General features: G+C 39.1%; 1 long non-coding RNA gene across 2 annotated transcripts; it reads right to left on the bottom strand.

Moving 5' to 3' along the window:
* Positions 1-1,114: 1,114 nt before the first annotated feature.
* Positions 1,115-18,281, bottom strand: LOC110882861. Of its 2 annotated transcripts, none has more exons than XR_002560258.1 (3): positions 18,156-18,281; positions 17,564-17,629; positions 1,115-1,261 (listed from the first exon to the last, which is right to left on the bottom strand). It is a non-coding gene; the product is annotated as an uncharacterized LOC110882861 (long non-coding RNA). The 2 variants fall into 2 exon arrangements; XR_002560259.1 differs by lacking the exon at positions 1,115-1,261 and adding an exon at positions 17,137-17,175.
* Between the last annotated feature and the right edge of the window lie 3,561 nt (positions 18,282-21,842).

Below are 21,842 nucleotides of genomic sequence, written 5' to 3'. Positions count from 1 at the left end.
TCATCAATTCCACATATACTAATTGGAAAAGGAAAGTTGGTTAATTGAATACGGGTCGTATAACGTTATACAGCCCGTATACAAGACATAAAACAGTACTCGTGTGTTGAGTATACGATCGAATAAAAAATTATAAAGGTTGTATACAACCCGTATAACTTTATACGGGCTATATACAGTCTTGCAATTAGTCAGTAATCATTACTTCTTAATGAACTCGAATTCAGGAAAAGAGGGGTACACAAACCACGAGAGAGTGTGGGATGGAGTGTAGTGACGGGGAAAAGGTGAAGGTTATTGGTTATGATGATCAAAGGGATGTGGGTGTGTATGCTTTTTAACCCTTTTAATAAAACCTATCAAACCAAAACAAAGTTCTTTTCCTTCAATTTCCAGAACATTCTCCCCAAATGAACCTTCATCATCACCCAAATTCTTAACAGACCCATATCAGAACATCGTTTAAGTAAGTTCGTAGTTCTAAATCGTCAACGTTATTGCGTTTTTGTCAGTTCCACATTTAAATATGTCCCTCAGCGTTCACCGCTTTTTTAGTTTTTTCTCGTGTTAAGTTTTTGTATTGATAACTAGTGCCTACCAAATTTTGTAAGTATTGCATTTGCGTTAATGAGATGTTAAATGTTTTACTTGCAAATATGATTGTGCAGGGGGTAGTTTACATAGTTGCTTGTAATAACACTATCTGACATTGCAAAAGCTGCTATCAAGTTTTTTTTATACATACATGAAAGTACATTTAAATGGTGTTCAGTACTCCACTCCACTCTCACACTTCAAATTTTCAACCTCAGTTTCCAACATAACACGCCTCATTTCATCTTTTTTACTCTTTTCTTCGATTTCAACAAATCTTTTCAACAATCAGTAAGCAAATACACAAATTTAGCCCTAGATAATCAGTAAGCAAATTCACAACGGTTCTCCAATTTCAGATTAGCATTGTTTATCACCGTGTGTGAGCATTGGAAGCCTGACAAACAGTCTTGCAATTAGTCAGCATGTAACACACTAAGTCCATTTTAATCAATTATCCAAAAAATTTCAATTATAATAGTGTAATAAGGTTAAAATACACTTAATAATACGAGTTTGTTAAAACAATTTACTAAATAAAACATTTCAATATTTTGTAATTTAATTCGCCGTTTAAACGTGACGACGAAAACTATTCGCGGAAGCTTTGATCTCGGGTGTTCGGTTCTTCGTCGGGCTCAGTCATCATCCGGTACTGCTAGGTAACCTACATTCCGTAAACATGAAATGCTTTTAGTCATACAGTTTAAAACTTGTTCAAATGGATTCGCGAAACAAAACTTTAACAACAATAATTGGGCGCTACCGTAACTTACGGTAGCCACCGTAAGTTACGGTAGCCACTGGGCTTCCAGGGGCTGCCGTAAGGCAGTACAATTCCAGCGTAACACTTCAGCCTCTACCGTAAGTTACGGTAGCTCTCTGGACAGAATGATTTGCAGCAGATGCTGCATTTTCCAGCTCTGATTCTTTTCACAAAAATGTGCATAACTTTCGATCTACACATCTGTTTTACGCGATTCTTTTTCCTACGTGCTCGTAATTTAATTCTCCATCTTGTGGAGTAAAATTCAACATTTAAAACTAATGAATTTCTAAATCTTTAAGCATTCGGCTTATTGTTCAAAATCAATATTTCGACCCGTTTGTATTTAGGACCTCTAAACTTGTTCCTAGTTAGCCATAAATCATAAACTAATATGTAACTTTAAATCTCTATCTTGGATTCCTAACTTTTGTGAAATACGCAACAAACACCCAAGTTACGCGCGTAATTCATTTTGACCCGATTGGGGATTTTTATGCATTTAAGCATCAAATCCGCTCTTTTCTTTTCACGCCTCACATTTCCAAATTTAAGTGCCTACTTATTTTCCACCACAACTATTTTTGCGGTGGATTTAACTTAAGAAAATCCGAAATCCCAATTTACCCTTCGTTTAGTTATTTTACGTTAATGACCCCCCTTTAGGGCATTTAACTCACAAAAGATTTTTGCCTAAGACTCATATACGTGTCTAAGGGCTACATAATCACAACACATGTTCCTAAACAACCTCTAAGGGTCGTTTACCCGGTTTACCTATTAAGGGCTTTTTGGTTAATTTTAGTCCCTTATTTTACGACAAAGGACTTTCGCTATAATTTGACCAAAATATCACTTCTACTAAAACTCTAAATGTGCGTACCTGGCTCGGGTTATAGCATCGACCCGTATATATACCTTTTGTTTTAAATTTTCTAGTTAAAGCAATGCAATCACATGTTATTTCCTGTTATCACAAAAACTCAACAAGTAGTCGTCAGTTATTATTGTCAAATGGTATTTGCACACTATTTGACCCGTTTAGTCGACATGACCATTTGTCAACGTATGATGGTCGATTAATACCATTGATGCGTGCTAGTGTGTATATGTTATAGGTATATATTTTAAGCCTTTTTTACACTTTTTAGCCAAGTTTTAAATTTATAAAACACGATATTTACTAACACTACACACACATATGGGCAAATGCACCCATCGTGGACGTAGTATAGTGTTGGTAAGATACCGAGGTCGTCCAAGGACACAAGTGCTTTTAGTACCGGTTTATCCTCAACGTCTAATCAAATCAAAATGTTAGAAAAAGATTTTTAAAACTAAGAAAATAAAGCTAACTAAATGCTGAAAAATAAAAATAAAAATAAAACAGATAGACAAGATGAATCACTTGGATCTGACTCGTGTATAGTGTAACCTTTGATTATTTTCGCACTTTTGCACTTGTTTAAGGGATTATCTTAGTTATTGTAGTAGGCCCCTCTTTTGAAGGTGACGTTACCCTCAACCCAGTAGTTTGAGTCAGCAAGGATACAATCCTAAAGGGTCGGATTATTGAAAGATAATTAATTAAGTTATTAATGCAAATTATGGTAGGCCCCTCTTTTGAAGGTGACGTTACCCTCGACTAAGTAGTCTGAGTCAGCAGGGATACAGTCCTAAATAGCCGGGTTATAGTATTAATAGTAGTTTAACTTATGAGGGGGTCAAAGAGTTTCGATCCCCGCCATCCAATACCTTTGGGTATTGAAGGAGATCCTACTAAATTTGATCCAGGTCCCTTGCAGGACCTCTAAACGCTGAACAAGGGCAAGACTCTTACCAAACCGTTCCCTTAACCCCCAACCAGGTAGCCAACATACCTCCATATAGACCGTGGAGATATGAATGGTGAAAATCTTTTATTTTATATAGACAGTAAAATAATGTCAAGACACCCCTTCAACATAAGAAACTAGTTATTAAAGTCATTAATACAAAACCAAATAAAAAGTGCAAAAAATTAAAAATAAAAAGTATTACACTAGACACTTGTCTTCACCAAGTGATGTAAGAGACATAGGCAAACATGGCCTTTGATTGTCAAGAACTCTTGCAATCAATCTTGGATCCCGAGACGACTCACACACTCTATGATGGACAATGGATGATGGTGGTGGATGATGGTGTTATGGTGGTGGTGGGTGAAGTGTGAGAGAGGTGGTGTGCCAAGGGATGAGTTGAAATGGCTCCAAGCACTCCTATTTATAGGCTGAACAGAGGCCTGGGCACGGCCCCGTGCCCGCTGGGCACGGTCCCGTGTTCGTCTGACACTCTCTCTCTTCATTAATTGTAATTCGCAATTACAATAAATGCACCTGCAGTACTCTGACCACGCCCCCGTGTCCGCTGGGCACGGCCCCGTGGTGGGCAATAGAAACCTCTATTAGTTTGTCTTTTCTGCTGCTTCTTGGGCACGGCCCCGTGCTCGCTGAGCACGGGGCGTGTTCAGTCTTCTGACTTCTCTGTTTTGCTTGGGAGGATGCTGTCGAGGGGTCGGACAATCCACTTTTGTCCCTTTTCTTGTATTTATGTTAGATTTTGCTATCTTTTTGCTTATTTTGTTAATTTGAGCTCATTTAGTCCTGAAAATACAAAAGGAAGACAAAAACACACTTTTTCCAACATTAGTACTAAAAAAGGGTTAGTTTTATGCCACAATTGATATAATTTATTTGTTGCATTTTGCGCGTATCAAATCCCCCCACACTTGAATCTTTGCTTGTCCTCAAGCAAAACTCTTTATAATGTGGCTTTATTCACTACCAAATGGAATGGGTAGAAGAGAAGATTTTTGGGCTTGTCATAGAGTGTCGGGATTTTCCAAGATCGTTTAGGTTTTATTTTTATTTATTTAAAATCCTATTCATCATGATTTATTAAAAACATTTCATAAGATATATTATTTATTAAGGCATAACATACCTTTTTTAAAATTCCATTTATATACAAGTTCACGTATCTCACGGGGGAAGTCACTCACACTCGGCCGAAGGTGTATTTTTAGTGAATCACTCGAGAGCGGCGTGGAACTTATTTCTACCATAAGCTTGCCAAGCAATCAATCCTCCTCCTTTTTATATTTATACCTTTGTAAATATCAAGAGGACTTTTTGGGTGAAGGGTTAGGCTTGGGCTAAAGGTGGGTGGTTGGGTTAGTGGTTAGTTGAAAAGGGCGAAAGGCGTAAAAAGCGTTGGCTTTCGTAAAACATTTTGTTTTTGTGACTTTTTATTTTCAATGAAGTATTTATTCAAACAAGCTTTTGTTTGTTTATTTCCAACTTCATCATCATTCATAAATTTTTTTTTTCAATAGTCACACGAAACCAAGCTTTGTTACTAAAATAAGGGGTAAAAAATGAAAAAGGGATTTTTGGTGGGTAAAAGGGGTTTTGGGTTAAGAAATGAAAAGGTTTAGGCTCAAAGGGGTTAACTAAGGGGAATTTTTGGGTAGGTAAAATGAAAATAATGGTGTTGAAAGAAAAAGGGTTAGTCCTAATGCCTCCATCATTTACTTACTTGGGTTTAAGTTGGTAAGGACCGGGAATGAATTATCGTGGCAAGTTCTAGAGTCATAAGAACCAAGCGGCTATTCACACAAGAAACGAAAAATGAGCATTTAGTGTAAAGATATGTATTTGTATGCTCTATAAAGGCTCAAAACTCACTTTTGTGGGAATGGGTTTTTATGTGATCAAGTATATATAATCAAATTTTAACTAAGTTTGTCATGTCGTTTCATAATTTTCTTATGTTGGTTCTTCTTATCACGACGCTATCGGTTGTAAATTTGTAAAAATATAACCTTGTTAGAGTTAGAATTCCCAACTTAAACTTAGACAAGTAAAAAAAATGCAAATTTTTGAAAAAAAAAATTGGGGTGATTAGCGATTCCAAATAGAGTTTTGTGTAAGGCTTGTTATTAGGACTTGCGAAATTCAAGGTTTTAGCATCCCCCCACACTTAAATTACACATTGTCCTCAATGTGTCCCAAAAATACGTTTTTAAGTTGATTGAATGTGTAAAATAGTGTTAAAAGCATAATTTTATGTTACTGGCAGTCTGGACACGGCCCCGTGGTGACCGGGCACGGCCCCGTGTTCAGGTGCCAGTAACAAAAATTAAAGAAAAGAAACAGAAGCTTGGACACGGGGGCGTGTTCATGAACACGGCCCGTGTCCAGTTACCTGAACTGGGCAATTTTCTGCAGGATGTTCAGCACGGGGCCGTGTTGGCTGGACACGGCCCGTGCTGAGCTTACTGTAATGAAGAAATTGTTGTCGGATGGCCCTGTTTTCGTGCATGGGCCATGTTTCTCATTTCCCTTGTTATCCTTCACCATCCAGAGTGTGTTTTATTTCTTATAACACCATTCAAACCTTAAAACCATCCATTCATTCATAGAGAGAATTACATAATCCTAAATATTACTAAGTTAGATAAGAAAACACAAGAAGCATAAACCATGGAGTTCTAGCCTACAAGTTATTTTAATTAGCAAAATTTCCAAGAAGCAAATAGTCTTGGTTGGTTGTGGCTTTATAGAACTCCTTCTTCCGGGCATGGCCTCCTCATATGTCGGCGAGCCACTCCTCTATCTCCCTTGGGAGGAGAAAAGAGGGCTCGTTAGCGTTAGTTTGAGGAGTTGCGACTTCCACCGGGATTTCTTGTAAATGCTCAAGGGGAGGTTCCGCCGGAATGTCGTCCCACCCGGTAGGGTTGTTAACTTCAAGCGCTAGGTTCCAATCCTCTTGAGGGAGGACGGGTTCCATCGGAGGTGTTACAAGAATATTTAACCTCTGGTGCAAGAGGTTAATTTCTTGGAAGCTATTCTCTAAGCCTACCGTAAGATAGTTGATACGATCAATTAGGACCTCCTCTACTGAAGTCATTTCATCGAGAGCCTCCCTTAATGCTATGACATAGTGCACAAGTGTAGGTTCAATGGAAGGCCTTCTCCCTCTTCGACTGTTTGATGAATGCACGGAAGATGTTTCGCTGTTTTCACTCGACATTCTACGAAAACAAACTGAAAATAGCTTATTTTTCTGAAACAGTGGTCTGGACACGACCCCGTGCTCAATGAGCACGGCCCCGTGTTCATCTTTCTGCAGAGTTTTGAAACAAGGAATCTTAAAGTTCTAAGTTATTTTCTGAACTTGTGAAGTCTTTTTGAACATTAGTAACTTAAAACAATGTTATACAACTTATTTTTAACAAGATTCTTTGAACAAAACTCAATAATCCCTTCCTCAAAGCTTGAAATTTCAAACTTTAATGGAGGTTTTTGGAGAAAGATGAAGGAGAAGGAAATGGATAAAAGAGGAAAGGACAAGATGGTTTGTTGGAACCTTCTTTTAGAACATACCTAGGATAGCTAAGAGAAGATTCCTTCAAATCTTTGTCCTTAGATGGTCCAAATGTGCAGAATTCTTGGCTGCATTTATAGAAAACGACAGCGTGCTGGACACGGCCCCGTGTGCAGGTAGGATCCTGACACAGTTTGTCCGTATTCTGACGTAAAAGACAAAAGGGAATCTTTTGGTGGACACGGGGGCATGTTGACTGGGCACGGCCCCGTGTTGAAGGGCTGTTTATGAAGTTTGTCTATTTCTAAGGAACTTATCCGGATCGGGTGGTTCCTTACTGGATTGAACAACCCCAAAGTGCCTAAGATACCTTAATTGCTCTAGACTAAGATGAGAACGCAAGAGGTTGTCAGTGAGGGTAATTCCTATGTTTATTTTAGGTGGACAAGTCCAACCCTTTCCCGGGCTCTCGTTAAAGAAGGTATATGCCGAATCGCTCAGGTCTATGTATGCACCGAACGAAGTCGATGGAGAGTCCTTCACGGCACAATCGACACAGGGACGACTATCGTCCACGTCTTTGCTAGAGTCGAAGGTATTATCGGGAACAACGAGGTTGTTTGAATGCGATCCCAACACTTCTTCTTGGTTATTGTCTTGAGATGAATCTAGAAAATCCATCCTTAGTTCTTTTAACCATTAAGAATCAGATCTTCTAGTTGAAATAGTTCATCAAGAAGCATTTCTCCTAAAATATCTGGTTGGGCGCTTTCGAGGGAGAGATAAGGATTATTTTTACTTTCGCCCCTTTTAAGGATACAGGGAAATGATGGGTCTATATAGTGGGGCTTATAGTTTAGAAAATAACATTCTAACTCTTTATGTCTGCCTCCATATAATTGACACCATGTACCATAAGAGTGCCGAAATGTAGGTCCCTAAATCGGAGGATCGATTTTCACTACCGAATCCTTGTTTATAGCAAACAAAGTTAAGTGTGCGGAATCCACTTAACTTAGCCAATCAAACATAGAACAAGACAAGCACAAGGTTAACCAAAGAAACACAATCGTTTGATTAACTGGATGAGATCTGGTAACTGATACAAACACAGTTCTTACAAGCTTCAAGGGTAAACTCTCATCTCTGACCAAACTGTGAACATCATGTGCCTATATATAGCAGATGGGCTTATCTCCTTGACGAAACTGAACATGGGCCGACGAAACAGAAGTTAGCCCAGTAACAAGCCCAACAGTCAACGAATCACATTTGATTCGTTGACTACCTTGACGAAACACAAACAAAGTCAACAAGTCTGTTTCGTCGACATCTCTTTGACGAAACAGACCTGTTTCGTCAAGGCCTGCAAATTGTTATCTGTTTGCTGTAAACAGACAGCAAACAGACAAGGCACAAACATCACAAATATAAATGACAGAAATACCCTTAGATGCGACATGCATTGTTTTACGACAAATACATATAAAGAGAGACAAAACACGTCGGACACAAGCGGATAGGAGGATATCCGACTTTGTCGACTACGAATACAGACTCGATAACTGATAAAGACCGTACAAAATACACATAATTACAAGACTAGTAACAGACACACAAAAAAATGCATCAACAAACTCCCCCTTGTCTGTTGCTTGTCTTCGGTCTTCATATCTTTCTTCTTCAGTGATGTTCGGACCAGAAACTGTCCGAATGTATCCCCCGGTAATAGCAGTAGCAAGCAACACGTTGAAACTTCAATGCTTGGTGAGCATCCTTGTCTTCGTAAAAGATGTCGTGTCGGTATAGTTTGGCGATGTCGGATGCAGACATATTCACCAGCCACATCGGATCTAGTATCCTGAAGTTCTTATCATCGTTAAACACAATCACTACCTCATGCGTATCTGAATCGTAGCACCACAAACGCATGTCACCAAGAAAATCTTGCTGCATCGGCATTAACGGAATCTTCTCAACCACTCTCACCGGCTCGTACACAAGCCTGTATCTCCCGGTGTTGGTTTCCGGATCAAGCGTGAACTTTATCTGCTGATGTCTGGGGAACTGAGGCTTGTAAGACTTGTCTTTCCACCTCGATTTCTTGTTCATTCGAATCAAACGTTCAAATAGCGTCGCACCATCAAATCCTGAGCGATTAATGAGATCTATCTTTGTCAAGGCAGCCACATCATAAAATGGCAAAGATAAGATACTCAGCAGCGATCTAAAATACTGGATCCCGAACTCCCTCTTGATCGCAACACAGTGAATTTCCTTAACAAACATCCAACACAGTATTTGCCCACTTGGCTTAGCCTTTTCTAGCTGTAAGAAATCAACTTGTGCAGCCTCTGGAACTGGCTTTGAAACCTTTGACAAAAACTGTTGACGCCACGCAGCGAACGCATCTGTGGCATTCTCTGAAGTATCACGGTTTTTCAGGTGTTCATCAATATCTTCAACGTTGTTTTTCAACCAGTCCTCATCAAACGGAGCAAATTCGGTACCATCTTGTCTCACATATGATGATTTCTTCACATCACCTTTAAAGACAATCTCATCAACATTTTCAACATTCGCAGATTCCGGCTCACTCGGCATCTTCTCAATTTCCTCATCATCAACGTCTCGCATTGCTTTCAAAGTGATCAATTGTTGAGGCGTGAGATCATCAACAATCTCACCCTCTTCAAGAGATTCTCCAGTAATTGGATGCACAACCTGCAATGCTAAGTCAGCTGAGCTAGGGACAGAGGGTGTACCAGCTAAAGCTTCAAGTAGTTGTTCTTCACCAACAGTACCACTGGATGCCCCTTCAGATGACCCTATCACTGACGGTTGATAAACGACTACAGCAGATGATGTACCAGCTGGGGGCTGTTGTGGTGTAGCAGCTGAATCAGGATTCCCTTGATCCTCAGGATCTTCATCCCTTTTCTGCAGAATCTCTTGCTGCTTACACCTATCCTCCCACAAAGTAGCAACTCGTTTGCGGAGAAAATCGAAGTTAGCACTCATCTTCCTGGCCCCTTCAAGTATTGTGGTATTCCGCGAGTCATACCACTCTTTCATCACATCGCATCTATTTCTCAGGTCTTCAGCCAATTTTTGGAGAACTGAACTCCTTCTATTCCTTTCAGCTTCGGAAGCTTTCATCCGTTCATTTTCAGCTTTAAGAAGATCGATCTCTGCTTGTTGGCGTTGGATAGTAGCTTGCTGTTCACCAACAGTAGCTTTCAACCTATCAGTCTCTACCTGATGATGGATTTGATCATTCTTAGTGATACGAATAAAATCACTCTGTCTTTGAATGCGGTCTGCTGCAGCCTCATATTGATGGAACAGAAAATCATTCTTTTCTTCTTGAGTCATCTCTGAGTAGATCCTTTGACGTTCACTACTCGGTTGTTGAGAAGTGGTTGCTCTGATTGCAGCAGCCATGGATCGTTGTGGAGTAGGTTGTGGAGAAACGGTTTGAGCTGCAGGAGGAGAAGAGACTACAGGTGGTTCTGGAATAGGAGCTTGTGGCACAGAACCTCAGGAGGAGGTACTCAAGTATTTCCGAGCTTTCTTTCTCTTCTGATGCTCTGCTGATTTTCCGGCTTTCCTTTTTCTTGCACGTTCCGTTTCAGGATCAGAAGGAACATATTCCGGATCATTTTCCTGTCTGATCTTTCTGTATCTTCGTACCCCGCGTTCATCCAGATACATCTCGTATCCAGGTTCAAGCAAGAGATCATCATCAGAATCTGAATCAGCCTCATCATCACCACCGGCTGATGTGTCACCAGCTGACACTCCCCCTGCTGAGGTACCACCAGCTGAAGTACCACCAGCTGATGTGCCACCAGTGGTTCCTACACTTGATGCACCAACGGCACCAGCATCACCAGCATCACCACCTTCATCACCATCATCATCACTGTCCGATTCATCAGACACAACTGGTTCAGGACCGAACTTCTCACTCATCATTCTTTTTAACTCAGGCTCTTCATCATCAGATTGGCTTTCTTCATGACGCCACTTGTTGTCTGCGGGAGCAACGTACGCTGTGTTATGAAGAGCACCAAATAATTTTCTTGGAGGAACGCTCTCCTTGTATCTTTTATGAGCTAAGTTTTTGATGAGTCGTAATGAGTGGAAGTTCATAGCTTCCATCTTCAGCACATCGTTGTCTGCTTTTGGAAGACTTGGATGTTGAACATTCATTATCATCTGCAGATACCGTGGATACATCCAATACTTGCTTCCAATGGTGCTGTTCTTTCCAGTCCTTGTTAAATTTTCTTTCATGTTCTCAAAGATGAACCTTGAAATGCTAAACGGTTTGTTTAGCACTAAGGCCACCATAAGACCCACGAGTTCGTTGCTAGCCATGTCGTAACCGGCCCGTTTGTTGCTCAAACACTGGATCAGAATGTGTAGCAGAAACTTGTATCTTAGCGGCAGATCACCGTTGTTAATTTGCATACTAAAGATATCTCCGGTGCATTTCATCCGTAATAAACATCCTCGCGTACACCTAATCGGGACAGAATCTGGCGCGTCCGGACTATCCTGTAACTGTAGGACTTCATTGAGAATATCCGGTGACACAATCACATCCACATTCTCTACCCGTCCACTGATAACTTCCTTGCCATCCACTTGACCAACATTCGCCGAATCCCAGAATGCTTTGATGAGGGACTTGTATACAGGCGTTGAGAATGTAACAGCATAGTTGATACGTGATTCCCGGATCCATCTAGTAATGTCTTTAAGCTCAACAAGTTTCTCCTCAGGATCCAAATATGCAACCTGGTTGTGGCGTTTTTCAGACATGATTTCCTCCTCCGTCTTATTTTCTTTCTTTGTCGCCGGCTTCCGTTTACCTTCTTTAGGTGCCATATGCAAGTTTAAAACGTCCACAATAAATAATAATCACTTACATATAGATATGGACATGTATGGATACAAGTTCATGTATCCATTTGACATATAGAATGTCAAACCATGTCCACTGTGAACAAACTGCAAACTGTAAAATTTACTAAGGCATGGTTGGCGAAACAGACATAATTTGACGAAACAGAGAATGGTTTGACGAAACAGAGCCTGACTGTTGACCAGATCTGTTTTGTTGACCCATACTGATTCGTCAAAAGATTCTTTGACGAAACAGAAATGCACTTGACGAAACAAAATTGGTTGTTGACCAGTTCTGATTCGTTGACCATTTTGATTCGCCAAACAAGGCTTTGACGAAACAGAAGATTATTGTGATTCGTCAACGAATCTGATTCGTTGACTATCTGATTCGTCAACAATGTGATTCGCCGACTGTCTGTTTCCCCAAATCTGATTCGCCGACATCAGATTCGCCGGAGTCGGTTTGAGATTTGGGTGTTTCGCCAAATAGCAGTTACAGCAAGTGTAGACTATCACAAACAACAGTGAATAACCAACAACAAGATATAAATCTATCCTAAAATTGATAAATTCTCTGTTTTCAGTCATAACCATTTAGAAACCCTAACATTCATATGGCAAAACAATACTCTGTTTTTCATCCCAAAACTCAAACCTAAACATAGGCAAAACAACCATTGAAACACTTAGATTTTACAGTCAATAGGCAAACCAAACAAGTTTAAAATCACCACATTTAATATCAAATGTAAACATCGGTCACAAAGGGTCTCCGAACGGTTTCCGGTGAAAACCGTCGGTACACAATACGAAAATCATGACATAAACAAGTTTGCACCTTTGATTTATAAGAGATTTTGATGAAGACACTGATGATTTGTAAGAGATATGGTGTAACCGAAGATATGGGGTTTTGGTGTTTGGAGAGAAGATGAAGAAACTGAACTTGAGTGTTTTTGAAAAAAGTGAACCAAAAACTTCCGACATAAAGACTTTTGGTACACCGACCCACCTTTTTAGCGAAACTGAGGTTTGACGAATCAGGATTGGGTTTTGACGAAACATGAAATGGGCCTGAGCTTGGGCCTGTGAAATTAGCCCATGGCGAAACAGACTTGGGCTCCCTGTTTCGTCAAAGTCTTTGACGAGACAGATCTGTTTCGTCAACATGAAACAGAATGACCTAAGGCTGACTTTGACCAGTTCTGTTTCGTCAACATCAGTTTGATTCGTCAACCAAGTTTTGATTCGTCGACTTCTATTCCAAAATCACCAAGGCATGAAACATTTTGCATACTACACACAGGGTTTTAGCAATTTACCATTTTGACATTCGTTTGAGTTTTCAAAAACAAGAACGATTTATGAAGTAGGTTTCAGGCTTCCGGTCATAAACACCAAGCAAACATCTTTGGCATAATCAAAAACAAACTTAAATACTACACTACAAATAAATCTTAAAACGCTGAAAACTAAACTAAATGCAATTGAAATTGACAAGATAATCAACTGTACAGATGCAACTTTTGCGAGTTTCAAGGATAAGGAATCATACCAGCTTACGGTCTTAGTCAACATGATTTGATTTCTGTTTTAAAGTTCTTGATAAGTATACTACCTCGATTATCGATATTGTTGTCCACATAAACTCATGCTTATCAAACGTAATCACACTTAGGAGATACGCTTTACGGTAAGAGTTATACTTACAAGTCGATGTGAATCCACTTCACGACACATTCCCGTATCAAGGTATGCACGAGAATTCATCTTACCGGTGAGTATACCGATTATCATCTGTTTGACCGTATAAGATGTGAGATACTCACTTATTTTGATTTGAAAACAAGCCATGTGTGATAGAATCACTTATTGATGAGGAACTTGATTTTCGATGCATGAGGGCACATGAGCAAGTCCGTGAACAGGTCAGTACTTTCGTACAGCAGAGAGACGAACTTGACTCCCGGATAGATGTGATATTTTATCACTTATTTGTTTGGACATGTGATTGTTTATCACTTATTGAGGTCGGATGCAATATGTACACGTATGTATGGTATCATGGAAGATCTAGACTTGTGTCCCCATTATTTTTCGGTAAAAGATACAACCTGGATACCCAGATGATAAGCAGCATAAAGACCGAATATCTCAGAACCTCGGCAATCTATCAAACGAAATTTCGGTACCAAGACCATATGCCAATGAATGGTTCCCACCTGACTTGAAGTCTGTTAGGTTTGTATCATCCTGCACATTTTAGTTTGATTGTGAGCCTACCGATACATCGTTAGAAGAGATACTTATCATTTGTTTAACGATTTTAACCATGTTGACCGACCACACCAGTGAATATCATCACCTTCCTTTTTCCAAGAAACTTATTTTTGGGTTTTCTATTTTTTTTTTGATTTTTGAATTTTTCAAATGAAAAGACAGAATCATAAAGACATCTTTTTGGATTTTTTTAGATTTTCTAATGTTTTTGTATTTTCTTGAAATTTTCTCCCCCTAAAAAGCTAAAAGATTAAGAAAGTGAAAATCTTTTTGTATTTTTCGAATTTTGAAAGAAAATATTTACACAAACGATTAGCCAAAGCGGTTTACTCAGGTATCACCTTCATGCCGTTGACCAAAAGTAGATAATCGAACCGTGATTTATCGAATGCTTTTGTAAACAGGTCGGCACGTTGGTGTTCGGTGGGGATACAAACCAACTTGTAAGTATGAAAAACACACAATCAAGCAAGGTTTTCACTAAAATTTTAGCAAAATCCCAAGTAAGTCAACAGTTTATGATAACTTTTTCAGAAAAATATGAAGTTTCAAGAACCAAAATCTTATAAAAACCCTACAACTTGTTCAACAACCCGAACTATGTTTGATTTTAAACAAGGATAAGAGCCAATGCTCTGATACCACTTGTAGGTCCCTAAATCGGAGGATCGATTTTCACTACCGAATCCTTGTTTATAGCAAACAAAGTTAAGTGTGCGGAATCCACTTAACTTAGCCGATCAAACATAGAACAAGACAAACACAAGGTTAACCAAAGAAACACAATCGTTTGATTAACTGGATGAGATCTGGTAACTGATACAAACAAAGTTCTTACAAGCTTCAAGGGTAAACTCTCATCTCTGACCAAACTGTGAACATCCTGTGCCTATATATAGCAGATGGGCTTATCTCCTTGACGAAACTGAACATGGGCCGACGAAACAGAAGTTAGCCCAGTAACAAGCCCAACAGTCAACGAATCACATTTGATTCGTTGACTACCTTGACGAAACACAAACAAAGTCAACAAGTCTGTTTCGTCGACATCTCTTTGACGAAACAGACCTGTTTCGTCAAGGCCTGCAAATTGTTATCTGTTTGCTGTAAACAGACAGCAAACAGACAAGGCACAAACATCACAAATATAAATGACAGAAATACCCTTAGATGCGACATGCATTGTTTTACGACAAATACATATAAAGAGAGACAAAACACGTCGGACACAAGCGGATAGGAGGATATCCGACTTTGTCGACTACGAATACAGACTCGATAACTGATAAAGACCGTACAAAATACACATAATTACAAGACTAGTAACAGACACATAAAAAAATGCATCAACACGAAAGAAAAAAAATCGTCAACACTCATGTTTGTGTCAGAATTTACCAACCGTCGGGATCTTACGGTTCTGTTTTCAGCAACTGAATCTTGGGCACGGGGGCGTGTTGAATGGACACGGCCCCGTGTTCAGCTTACTGTCTGACTTAAAACAGGATTGCCAGTTCCAAAGATTGGGCACGGGGCGTGTTCAGCGGGCACGGCCTGTGCTGAACTCTGCAGAAGCTGAAAAACTAAGAAAATCCTAAAAAAATAAAAAGAAAATAAAAAAAATGATAAGGCCGTTGATTCCTAACTTTCTTAAAATCCTTGTGTCCCCGGCAGCGGCGCCAAAAACTTGATGCGTGCTAGTGTGTATATGTTTTAGGTATATATTTTAAGCCTTTTTTACACTTTTTAGCCAAGTTTTAAATTTATAAAACACGATATTTACTAACACTACACACACATATGGGCAAGTGCACCCATCGTGGACGTAGTATAGTGTTGGTAAGATACCGAGGTCGTCCAAGGACACAAGAGCTTTTAGTACCGGTTTATCCTCAACGTCTAATCAAATCAAAATGTTAGAAAAAGATTTTTAAAACTAAGAAAATAAACTAAATAAATGCTGAAAAATAAAAATAAAAATAAAACAGATAGACAAGATGAATCACTTGGATCCGACTCGTGTATAGTGTAACCTTTGATTATTTTCGCACTTTTGCACTTGTTTAAGAGATTATCTTAGTTATTGTAGTAGGCCCCTCTTTTGAAGGTGACGTTACCCTCAACCCAGTAGTTTGAGTCAGCAAGGATACAATCCTAAAGGGTCGGATTATTGAAAGATAATTAATTAAGTTATTAATGCAAATTATGGTAGGCCCCTCGTTTGAAGGTGACGTTACCCTCGACTAAGTAGTCTGAGTCAGCAGGGATACGGTCCTAAATAGTCGGGTTATAGTATTAATAGTAGTTTAACTTATGAGGGGGTCAAAGAGTTTGGATCCCCGCCATCCAATACCTTTGGGTATTGATGGAGATCCTACTAAATTTGACCCAGGTCCCTTGAAGGACCTCTAAACGCTGAACAAGGGCAAGACTCTTACCAAACCGTTCCCTTAACCCCCGACCAGGTAGCCAACATACCTCCATATAGACCGTGGAGATATGAATGGTGAAAATCTTTTATTTTATATAGACAGTAAAATAATGTCAAGACACCACGGACAAACGATAAGGAAGAATCACCTTCAACATAAGAAACTAGTTATTAAAGTCATTAATACAAAACCAAATAAAAAGTGCAAAAGATTAAAAATAAAAAGTATTACACTAGACACTTGTCCTCACCAAGTGATGTAAGAGACTTAGGCAAACATGGCCTTTGATTGTCAAGAACTCTTACGATCAATCTTGGATCCCGAGACGACTCACACACTCTATGATGGACAATGGATGATGGTGGTGGATGATGGTGTTATGGTGGTGGTGGGTGGTGGGTGAAGTGTGAGAGAGGTGGTGTGCCAAGGGATGAGTTGAAATGGCTCCAAGCACTCCTATTTATAGGCTGAACAGAGGCCTGGGCACGGCCCCGTGTCCGTCTGACACTCTCTCTCTTCATTAATTGTAATTCGCAATTACAATAAATGCGCCTGCAGTACTCTGACCACGCCCCCGTGTCCGCTGGGCACGGCCCCGTGGTGGGAAATAGAAGCTTCTATTAGTTTGTCTTTTCTGCTGCTTCTTGGGCACGGCCCCGTGCTCGCTGAGCACGGGGCGTGTTCAGTCTTCTTCCTTCTCTGTTTTGCTTGGGAGGATGCTGTCGAGGGGTCGGGCAATCCACTTTTGTCCGTTTTCTTGTATTTATGTTAGATTTTGCTGTCTTTTTGCTTCTTTTGTTAATTTGAGCTCATTTAGTCCTGAAAATACAAAAGGAAGACAAAAACACACTTTTTTCCAACATTAGTACTAAAAAAAGGGTTAGTTTTATGCCACAATTAATATAATTTATATGTTGCATTTTGCACGTATCAACCATCATGCCCCTTGAACCTATTCCGGTTTGCGCCATGGTTCTTATTACTTAAAAACAATATTTTTAAATTGTTCGACCCATTATAACTTTTACCAAATGGTGTCTTCATTTTAATCACTTTTATTTTAACTATTAGTTTGACCCATTTGGTTGTCGAGTGAATTCCATCACTTCAATGACATACCAAACACAACCTTTTTCGTTATATCAACATTACACATATTCAAACTAAGCTTGTCTACATAAATGTAACGGGGTGACAAGCCACGTACCTTAGATCTTCTCTTTATGCCGCGTGTCGCTCCCGGCTTTATTACCTACCTTCTCGCTCGAGTCGCCTATAGTGAACAACCCGGCTAATTATTTAATTACCACTTTAAAGCATCCATATCTTCCAATTTTGTCAAGAATCATTGCATATGATTCTTTTCAAGTTCTATCATACTTCCATAACTTTATGTTTTCACTTAGGCAATTTATCAAACACCTTGTGGGCATGATTTTCATACTTTCATCAATTTAGCTCCTAATTAATTTTAACCAAGTTTTATTCACAACAATCAAACCCTTGGTCTAATATTCATGAACAATATCACTATCTTGCATCATAACATCAATTTTCTCGCAATTTAAGATACTAAATCATGTGTCCATCACAATGATATAAAAACCCACTTACACATATATGGGTGGTTATCAAATTCCTATTTTTCAATCTTAATTCATCAATTTTTCGACTAGGGTTTGTTCCTAGACTTGGATTCATCCTAGTTTCACCTAAACATCAATCATGCAAGCTCGAATTTCGATTTCATAAGTTCATCAAGAATCTGAGATGGAATTAAATAGTGAAATTTGACATACCTTGGGATCCCCTAGGCTTGGTGATCACTAATTTCAGCTTGATTTTTGATTTGCTCTTGATTTCTTGCTTGAAATTGGCTGATTTTGAGTGATTTAGGGTTAGCTTGAAGGAGCCCTTTTTTGCTCCTGTGATTCTCACGCCCAGAACACACTTAAGTGTGTGTTTTTGGTGTTTTTGATTTTTATTTATTAAACCATTTCTCTTTTTTACCTTATTAGTCCCTCAACTTTTGTAGAGTTATACAAGTATTATTAACCAAGTTTCATTGGCATTTTAACAACACTTAACTAACTAGGTTGATATTCCTAGTTACTTGGTGGGTTCGCCGGAGTCGGTTTGAGATTTGGGTGTTTCGCCAAATAGCAGTTACAGCAAGTGTAGACTATCACAAACAACAGTGAATAACCAACAACAAGATATAAATCTATCCTAAAATTGATAAATTCTCTGTTTTCAGTCATAACCATTTAGAAACCCTAACATTCATATGGCAAAACAATACTCTGTTTTTCATCCCAAAACTCAAACCTAAACATAGGCAAAACAACCATTGAAACACTTAGATTTTACAGTCAATAGGCAAACCAAACAAGTTTAAAATCACCACATTTAATATCAAATGTAAACATCGGTCACAAAGGGTCTCCGAACGGTTTCCGGTGAAAACCGTCGGTACACAATACGAAAATCATGACATAAACAAGTTTGCACCTTTGATTTATAAGAGATTTTGATGAAGACACTGATGATTTGTAAGAGATATGGTGTAACCGAAGATATGGGGTTTTGGTGTTTGGAGAGAAGATGAAGAAACTGAACTTGAGTGTTTTTGAAAAAAGTGAACCAAAAACTTCTGACATAAAGACTTTTGGTACACCGACCCACCTTTTTAGCGAAACTGAGGTTTGACGAATCAGGATTGGGTTTTGACGAAACAGGAAATGGGCCTGAGCTTGGGCCTGTGAAATTAGCCCATGGCGAAACAGACTTGGGCTCCCTGTTTCGTCAAAGTCTTTGACGAGACAGATCTGTTTCGTCAACATGAAACAGAATGACCTAAGGCTGACTTTGACCAGTTCTGTTTCGTCAACATCAGTTTGATTCGTCAACCAAGTTTTGATTCGTCGACTTCTATTCCAAAATCACCAAGGCATGAAACATTTTGCATACTGCACACAGGGTTTTAGCAATTTACCATTTTGACATTCGTTTGAGTTTTCAAAAACAAGAACGATTTATGAAGTAGGTTTCAGGCTTCCGGTCATAAACACTAAGCAAACATCTTTGGCATAATCAAAAACAAACTTAAATACTACACTACAAATAAATCTTAAAACGCTGAAAACTAAACTAAATGCAATTGAAATTGACAAGATAATCAACTGTACAGATGCAACTTTTGCGAGTTTCAAGGATAAGGAATCATACCAGCTTACGGTCTTAGTCAACATGATTTGATTTCTGTTTTAAAGTTCTTGATAAGTATACTACCTCGATTATCGATATTGTTGTCCACATAAACTCATGCTTATCAAACGTAATCACACTTAGGAGATACGCTTTACGGTAAGAGTTATACTTACAAGTCGATGTGAATCCACTTCACGACACATTCCCGTATCAAGGTATGCACGAGAATTCATCTTACCGGTGAGTATACCGATTATCATCTGTTTGACCGTATAAGATGTGAGATACTCACTTATTTTGATTTGAAAACAAGCCATGTGTGATAGAATCACTTATTGATGAGGAACTTGATTTTCGATGCATGAGGGCACAGGAGCAAGTCCGTGAACAGGTCAGTACTTTCGTACAGCAGAGAGACGAACTTGACTCCCGGATAGATGTGATATTTTATCACTTATTTGTTTGGACATGTGATTGTTTATCACTTATTGAGGTCGGATGCAATATGTACACGTATGTATGGTATCATGGAAGATCTAGACTTGCGTCCCCGTTATTTTTCGGTAAAAGATACAACCTGGATACCCAGATGATAAGCAGCATAAAGACCGAATATCTCAGAACCTGGCAATCTATCAAACGAAATTTCGGTACCAAGACCATATGCCAATGAATGGTTCCCACCTGACTTGAAGTCTGTTAGGTTTGTATCATCCTGCACATTTTAGTTTGATTGTGAGCCTACCGATACATCGTTAGAAGAGATACTTATCATTTGTTTAACGATTTTAACCATGTTGACCGACCACACCAGTGAATATCATCACCTTCCTTTTTCCAAGAAACTCATTTTTGGGTTTTCTATTTTTTTTTTGATTTTTGAATTTTTCAAATTAAAACACAGAATCATAAAGACATCTTTTTGGATTTTTTTAGATTTTCTAATATTTTTGTATTTTCTTGAAATTTTCTCCCCCTAAAAAGCTAAAAGATTAAGAAAGTGAAAATCTTTTTGTATTTTTCGAATTTTGAAAGAAAATATTTACACAAACGATTAGCCAAAGCGGTTTACTCAGGTATCACCTTCATGCCGTTGACCAAAAGTAGATAATCGAACCGTGATTTATCGAATGCTTTTGTAAACAGGTCGGCACGTTGGTGTTCGGTGGGGATACAAACCAACTTGTAAGTATGAAAAACACACAAACAAGCAAGGTTTTCACTAAAATTTTAGCAAAATCCCAAGTAAGTCAACAGTTTATGATAACTTTTTCAGAAAAATATGAAGTTTCAAGAACCAAAATCTTATAAAAACACTACAACTTGTTCAACAACCCGAACTATGTTTGATTTTAAACAAGGATAAGAGCCAATGCTCTGATACCACTTGTAGGTCCCTAAATCGGAGGATCGATTTTCACTACCGAATCCTTGTTTATAGCAAACAAAGTTAAGTGTGCGGAATCCACTTAACTTAGCCGATCAAACATAGAACAAGACAAACACAAGGTTAACCAAAGAAACACAATCGTTTGATTAACTGGATGAGATCTGGTAACTGATACAAACAAAGTTCTTACAAGCACCTCTTTACAAGCCCAAATCGAGGCCCTTTCTTCAAAAATAAAAAAATTAGAAATGACAAAAACAGTCTCGGTTATGGCTTGTGAGGGGTGTGGTGGGTCACATGAAAATTGGAGTTGCATGAAAGAAACGGACGATCAACAAGAAATGGTAAACTACATTGATAATAGACCTAGGCCGTCGGGTCCTCCAACGGGAACCTACAACCAAGGATGGCGAAACCACCCAAACCTTGGTTGGAGGGAAACCGGCAATAGTAGTAACCAACAAACCCAACGAACAAACTTTCAGCAATCAAGGAATGAGTCACAAAATTTCACTCAACAACAAGGTGGACGAGAAAGGCTCGAAGATACTATATCTCGCCTCATCTCCGACACTGATAAGAAAAACTCGGAAAGATTTCTACAATTAGAATCTAATTTTAGGAATCAACAAGCTAGCATTCAAAACATAGAAAAACAAATAAATCAACTAGCACAAAATTTTTCCGAGAGACCGCAAGGCGCATTACCTAGCAATACCGAAACAAACCCAAAGGCGCAAGTTCACCTCATCACACTACGAAACCGCACCGTAGGGCCTGCAGAAGTACCTCCAGCGGCGGAAGAAACGACGCCAACACATCCGCAGGAAAAGAACTCTCCCCCATCACCAGAGCCTATCAAGGCTCCTCGAGTTCCGTACCCCGG

This window comes from Helianthus annuus, chromosome 10, assembly GCF_002127325.2.
Source record: "Helianthus annuus cultivar XRQ/B chromosome 10, HanXRQr2.0-SUNRISE, whole genome shotgun sequence".
NCBI classification, from domain to species: Eukaryota; Viridiplantae; Streptophyta; class Magnoliopsida; order Asterales; family Asteraceae; genus Helianthus; species Helianthus annuus.
The sequence above is the reverse complement of the archived record's forward strand: the minus strand, read 5'-3'. Positions and strand labels throughout refer to the sequence as shown.